At 32.8% G+C, this 6,963-nt stretch overlaps 2 long non-coding RNA genes across 2 annotated transcripts; one reads left to right on the top strand and one right to left on the bottom strand.

The window, feature by feature from the left end:
• The first annotated feature begins 1,341 nt into the window (after positions 1-1,341).
• Positions 1,342-2,139, top strand: LOC116655450. Its single transcript, XR_004310523.1, has 2 exons — positions 1,342-1,841; positions 1,925-2,139. It is a non-coding gene; the product is annotated as an uncharacterized LOC116655450 (long non-coding RNA).
• LOC116655451 lies at positions 1,754-3,352 on the bottom strand. The gene is made up of 2 exons (XR_004310524.1): positions 2,745-3,352; positions 1,754-2,100 (listed from the first exon to the last, which is right to left on the bottom strand). It is a non-coding gene; the product is annotated as an uncharacterized LOC116655451 (long non-coding RNA).
• Between the last annotated feature and the right edge of the window lie 3,611 nt (positions 3,353-6,963).

Below are 6,963 nucleotides of genomic sequence, written 5' to 3'. Positions count from 1 at the left end.
TTGTATAATATATAAATCTTCTAGTGTGCAATGGAGGCCTACAGTTACCTTTGGTTGAATGTATTCTCTCAAAATTGATACTAAATTTTCTGGAGTGTCATATTCAATAATATGTCTTGTGTTATTAAATATGTTTATTGACTCGTGAATAGTGAATCTTCCAGTTGTGATTAAGAGTTGAGCTTTGAATTGATTTAGTGGCTTTTTTGTTTCTTCAATTACATTCTCAAAACTGCTTTCTGCGGAATGAATTGTATTATGTTCTGATTCATTATCTGATAAATCTGTTTCGGTTAGATCAGTGGTTCCCAAACTTTTTTCTGTCATGGACCCCTTTGAGGACTTTGCAGGATCCGGTGGACCCCCTGCAGCACTCCCTAACAAATAACCGCAAATCTCCTCGTTCTGTGATATTCAATCTGTTCCTTTTTTTTGTTAATAAGTTTGTAACGGCACTAAAACTTTTTTCGACGAGATATGATGAGGGAAACGCTATGAGAAGCTTTTGCGTGATTGCCCACAGTCCAGGATATTTTTTAGGTATTTCTGCCTGCAACCAAAATTTCTGATACCCTTTTTTAAATGTCACTTTCAGCTCCTCATTAGTGCTGAGCTCGAGTAGCTCCTCTTGTAATATCACATTCTCCACTTCTGTTTCATCAAATGGATTTATGATCCATGGTGGTATTTCCATCGACAGAATGTCTTCAAATCTAGTATTAAAATCACCATGCAGGGCAATCAAATGTTGTATGTCTGAATAACTTCATCAAGGCATTCTACCTGCGATAAGTTTGAAAACTGTGAAAATTCGCGCCGACCAATATTTCCCTTCATAAACTTCAATTTACCAATAAAAGCTGAAATTACACTCTTTGTTGTTATTAAATTAAGGCTGTCCCCTTGTAATTGTAAGTTGAGCTCATTAAATTTTTGAAACAAATCTGTCAAATAGGCGACGTCTGCTTTAAAATTGATTAGGTTTTTTTTTAAATCAGGATCTTTGCTGTCCAGAAATTCTAAAACTGAATTGAAAAGTGAATAAAATCTTGATAAGCATGCACCTTTCGACAACCAGCGTACTTCGGTATGTAACAGCAATCGTTGGAAATCTTCATCATTTTCATCGCACAATTGTGTGAATAAGCGCGAATTTAATGCATTGCTTCTAATTTTGTTAACTGCATTAATCACAAATTAAAGCGATTGGTGCAATCTGTCACTTAAATTTTTCGCTACTAGATGTTGTCGGTGGATAACACAATGAATTGTAGTTACCTCTGGTATAATTCTTTTAAGATGGCTTATAAACCCACGATATCGCCCGACCATGTCAGGAGCTCCATCTGTTGCCACCGAAATAACGTTTGTGAATGGAATCGATGTTTCTTTAAAAAAATCACTGAGAACAGCAAATATTGATTCACCTTTAGTGTCCGTCTTCAAAGTTCTTGCAAATAGTAACTCTTCATGGATTTCTTCGCCCATAACAAATCGAACATATGCCAATAATAATGCTTCGTTGCCAGGTAAAGTTGACTCGTCCAGTTGAATAGAAAAATGAGTTGTTTGCAGATAATCACACAAGAAACTTTCAACATCAGAGCTCATTTCATCAATACGTCTTTGTACAGTGTTGTTACTCAAGGGAATTTTTTTTGAGTATGTCTAATGAAGATTTGTGCAGAACAGTTTTTAAGACCTCTTCAACAGCAGGTAAAATTAACTGTTCTCCAATGGTGTGCGGTTTTCCAGATTTTGCTATGAGTAATGAGATATTGTAAGATGCCCGCAAGCCATCATCATTGCTTTCAGACGTTGAAGCAAACATACTGTGCACGGTGGGTCTTTTTTCATATTTTTCTTTAAATGTTTGGAAATATTTTAAATCTTTATCTTTTTTATCTGGATGACACCTTCTTAGGTGCTCTTCCAGCTTTGATGGTTTCATGGAGTCATTGCCCAAAACTTTGTTGCATAAAATGCATGTGGGCAACCGTTTGTCTGCCTGTGATGGAAGAAAACCAAATTTTAAATATTCAACACTATACTGACGACACTTCTTCTTAGATTCGGTCATGTTTCGTATCAATTACCAATCTGCAATGTAAACAATAAATAAAAAACCGAACAATCAAATACCTACTGAACTTATATACTTCCATAAAATAATATATTATTATAAATATACCTATCTCATATAGAGTAAGGTTGGTTGGAAGAGATTTCTTTCCATTTAATTAACATTTTTTGTAAAAAAAATTGTAAAGTAAATAATATATGAAATAAAAATACAACTCGTTAATTAAATAACGCAAAACCTTACAGTAGTTTGTCGAAAATCAAGAGAAGAATCGATTCCACTAATAAAAAAATTAGGGTAAAATTTTATCCAACAAAATTGAAATTATGCCGTGTTTGATTATTAGTCAACTTTTGATTAACACAGGTCTTACGCTTTTTGATTAACACGTTATTGTATATACCCATTACTTTTTTATTGTTTTTATCCCACAGGAAGGTGATACTACTCATGATAATAAACAACTTTGTCTATGAAGCCGCTTCCGAAATCTCGAAAAAAATCTGTTTTTCCATACTTCCATTTCTCGAGATTTCAGAAGTGGCTTCATAGGGAAAGTTCTTTATTTACATGAGTTGAATCACTTTCCCGCGAGTAAAAAACGATAAAAAAGTCACGGTGTATGCATATAACAAATAGGCAGGTATGTACTTATACTTACTTTTGCGATACTGGTAATCACTAGGTAATATCGATTCACTTTACTTTTAGAAAGTCTGGAAACAAATTATGGCACTAATATCGATTCAGATTTCCTTATGACATTTCGGAAATGAGAAACGTTTCTCCTTGACATTCGTATTTATAAACATTCATTTGATTCAATTCATTTGCACGTTTGTAGAGGTGAAGAACTTGCTGAGCTTCTCGATGTTTTTTAAAATACATCGATGTTTTTCATTTTTCCAAAACATCGAGGTATCGATGTTTCCATCGATGTTTTCTGCACCTCTACACGTTTGAACAAGTATTGCGGACGGGACGGTTGCCGGCAGCGGCGCGTCGACGACAAGTCTCGACGCGTTGTACTGAATATGGAACAAATTTTTACAATTTTACAGGGTTTTACAAGTAACAGTCGCTGAGCTTCTCAAAATATTATCTGCCTAAAGTGATAGAAGTCAAGCCAATATCTTAGTTCTTCACTATCGAAACCAAATTAATTTTCATTCACCCCCGCTTACAAAGTGTAGACCCCCATTTTTTGTTAGACCCAACGTAGACCCCCGTCGAGTCTCCCGTGGACCCCTGGGGGTCCACCTGGACCACTTTGGGAACTACTGGGTTAGATTATTGATTTGTATTCTCGACAAAGCGTCTGCCACGACATTTGTTGTCCCTGGTTGGTATTTAATAATTGGAGTAAAGCTTTGTATAAATGAATACCACCTTTTCATTGCTATGTTTGGGTTTTTGTCGGATATAGAATACGCTAGCGGTTGATGATCAGTATGTATTTCTATTCCTACTACTCCGTATAAATAATTTCTGAGATTTTTTAATGCCCATACTATTGGTAATAATTCTTTTTTATTAGTTGCGTGCGCTTGTTCAGTTTTATTTAGGGTCTTTGATATAAACGTTATCGGTTTGCCCTCTTGTGATAGTACCGCTCCCAGTGCTACGTTTGAAGCGTCTGTAGTTAGAATAAATTTTTTACTATAATCTGGTTGGACTAATTCGATTTGATTTAATAAATTTTGTTTAAGGTCGTTAAACGCTTTTATGGCGGCATCATCTAACTGTATTAACATTTTTTTGGATATATTTTTTGATATTTTTCCATTTTGGCCTCCTAGATACGTGGTCAATGGTTTTGCTATAAAAGCATAATTGCGGACAAATTTTCTATAGTAGCTTGTTAACCCAAGGAAACTTCTGAGTTCCTTAATATTTTTTGGTATTGGGTATTTATGAATTGCTGCTATTTTTTCTGGGTCCGTTTTAATCACATTGTGTGAAACTACGTAACCAAGGAAGCTTGTCTCTTTTAAAAAAAATTTGGATTTTTCTAAGGAAATTTTCATGTTTGCTTCAAATAAAATGTTAACTATTTTGGCCAGATCGGTATAATGATCTTCTAATGAATTTGAAAAGATTATAATATCGTCCATATAGACGTGACAGATTTTTCCTACTTGATCTCTTAGTATATCATACCCGAAAGGCATTCTCAGATATTCATATTTTCCGTTATTTATAGAAAAAGACGTTTTTTCTATGTCGGATTCTCTCATAAGTAATTGGTGGAATCCCGATTCCAAATCAATTGTGGAAAAAAATTTTGCTTTTCCTAGATTGGCTAAAATAACGCTTGGGTCCTGAATTGGGTATCTATCAGGAATTGTATTTTCATTTAATTTTTTAAAGTCTATTACATGTCTTAATTTTGGAGTGCCGTCTTCATTATTCCCCTTTTTTGGCACTAAAAATACTGGAGAATTATATGGGCTCCTACTGGGTCGAATTATATTTTCATCCAACATTCTTTTAATTTCTTTATTCACGAATTCGGACTTTGTGCTGTTTATTTCAACCTTGACTGAATCTGATTTGGATCCTTTTATCTTGTTGAAATATTTGTTCATCATGAATTCATTTAGAGAATGATTACTTTTTTCCTCGGTGTGCGAAGTTTTTTCGTTACACACTTTATTATGAAAAAGTAACTTTTCCTCATTCCCATGATAGCAAATGACACCTCTTTTCGTGTCTATTATTGCTCTTATTTTTCTCAGTAAGTTATAGCCGACTAACAAGTCAGTTTCTAACCCTTCGATTTCATAACAGATGTATTTTGTATTAAAAATTGTTATTATTTGGTAATATTTTATTATCGAGTATCCATTGACCGTTGATACTCTTTTGTGTATTGGAATTTCGTTTTTATTTGAAAATATTCTGCTATTAACGTAACAAGCTGTTGCGCCTGTATCGATTAACACTATAAATTCTTTGTTATATTTTTTGTTGATTCGTACTAAATAAGGTAGGTTTGTTCGTGACCTTCTTCTAAAAAACAATCTTCTTGTATGTTGTTAACTTTCATTGTTTTATTTTGCGGGTGATTTACTGTTCCCTCATGTAACCTTTTTATCGGAAAATTTGGACCATTTTGATTTTGTTGGAAAGTATTATTCGGACGACCAAAATTTTGTTCATTTGTGTGATTGAAATACGGACGATCTTGGGTTTGGGTTGCATAATTCCCTTGACGGAAATTATTTGATTGCCATTTAGGTCTATTAAGAATTTGGATTGATGGATCTATTTCCATTGGTTCTTCTTTTTGATGACCTTGGAAATTTTGTCTTTGGAAATTATTATGATCATGATTATTACGTTGTGGCCAATTTTGGTTTTGATGGTTCACCCATTGATACCCTGCCCGTGGTTTATTATAATTTGGTTTTTGCTGGGCTGGATTGAACCTCAAGAAATTGGCTTGTTTATTTGTCTCAGTTTGAAAGCCATAATATCTGTTAGCAAATTGAGCTCTAAAATTATTTGACTCAAGCTCTTGAACTTTTGCTAGGGCATTAGGAAGATCAGTTGGATTTAGTGAGAAGGTTTTTGAAATTGATCCGTTCAAGCCTGAGATAAAAATTCTTAAGGCGTTATTTCTAATTATCTTATTTGTTTCTTTTGTTATTCTTTGCCATATGTCATAATGGTTTTATTTATTAATAAGGTCATTTTTTATTAACTTCATTATAAAATTCTGTTACTGTTCTGTTAACTCTGCTTCTAGTACGTGGATTGGTCTTCTATCGTTGTAGATAAAATCCAGTCTAGATAATATGGCGTTAAAATTTAGTACTGTACCATGGTTTGTAAGCGCATCATGAGCCGTTCCCATGATTTTATTCCTCAATATTGTTAGTGCAATAAAATATTGTTCACTGTTTATTTTATATAATCCCATTGCTGTTTCTGCTGCCTCTCGCCAGCCTACATATTGGGTTTGCTCCCCGTAAAATTTGGGAAGTGCTTTTACCACCTCCAAAGTTATTTCACAACTAACGTTCGGGTCAATTATCTGAACCTTGTAATCTTCTACTGAATTGTTTTTGTTTTCTAACTTCGAGGTTAGATCATCTACCTTTGCATTTAAATCATTCAATTGGACATTAATTAGTCTGTTTATTAATTCCATCGTTATGCTACTGCTACTACCTAGTCCACTACCTATCATGTGTGTGTTAGCTCCACCTCCGTTTGCCATGTTTAAATTTTCTAAACTTTTAATTATGTCTTCCAGATTGTTTTATTTTTAGTAATTTCTTTCTTTTTTGGTGTTGTATAATATGAATTTAGATATTATATCTATTATTAATAGCTAATAATTATAATTATCCTCACGGTGTTGGTAGCTCTTTTCTGGTTCTTTGATGTCTTCTTGTTTCTTGTTGATGTCGTCTCTCCCCTGCGTTTTCTCTCCTTCTTTATTCTTCTTACGATGGATATTGTTTTGTGATTTTAACTTTTTTACTATATTTTTATACTTTCTTGCGATTTTTGCAATTTATTGTTTTTTACACTTTCTTATTATTTGTATTTTATTGTGTTTTATTTATTTTTATATATTTTTTTTTTGTCTTGTCTTTTTGTGATTTTATTGTGATTTTTTTACACTGTTTTTTTTATTTTGTTTTGATTGTCTTTTTATGATATTATTGGGATTTTTGTGCACTGTCTTTTTTTTATTTTTAAATCTTTTTTGGTTTCTTTGTTAACAATATTTATTGTTTATTTTATTGAAATATTATTTTGAATATATAATTTTATTTCACTTAATTTTTTTTGTTTTTCATTTTATTTAGATAGATGTTTTTCCTTTCTATTTTTATGCTTTTTGTTTAATGTATTTTTTTAAAAGT

The sequence above is a fragment of the Drosophila ananassae genome, assembly GCF_017639315.1.
Source record: "Drosophila ananassae strain 14024-0371.13 chromosome Y unlocalized genomic scaffold, ASM1763931v2 tig00000127, whole genome shotgun sequence".
Taxonomy (NCBI): domain Eukaryota; kingdom Metazoa; phylum Arthropoda; class Insecta; order Diptera; family Drosophilidae; genus Drosophila; species Drosophila ananassae.
This window is presented reverse-complemented; position numbering and strand designations above follow the sequence as displayed.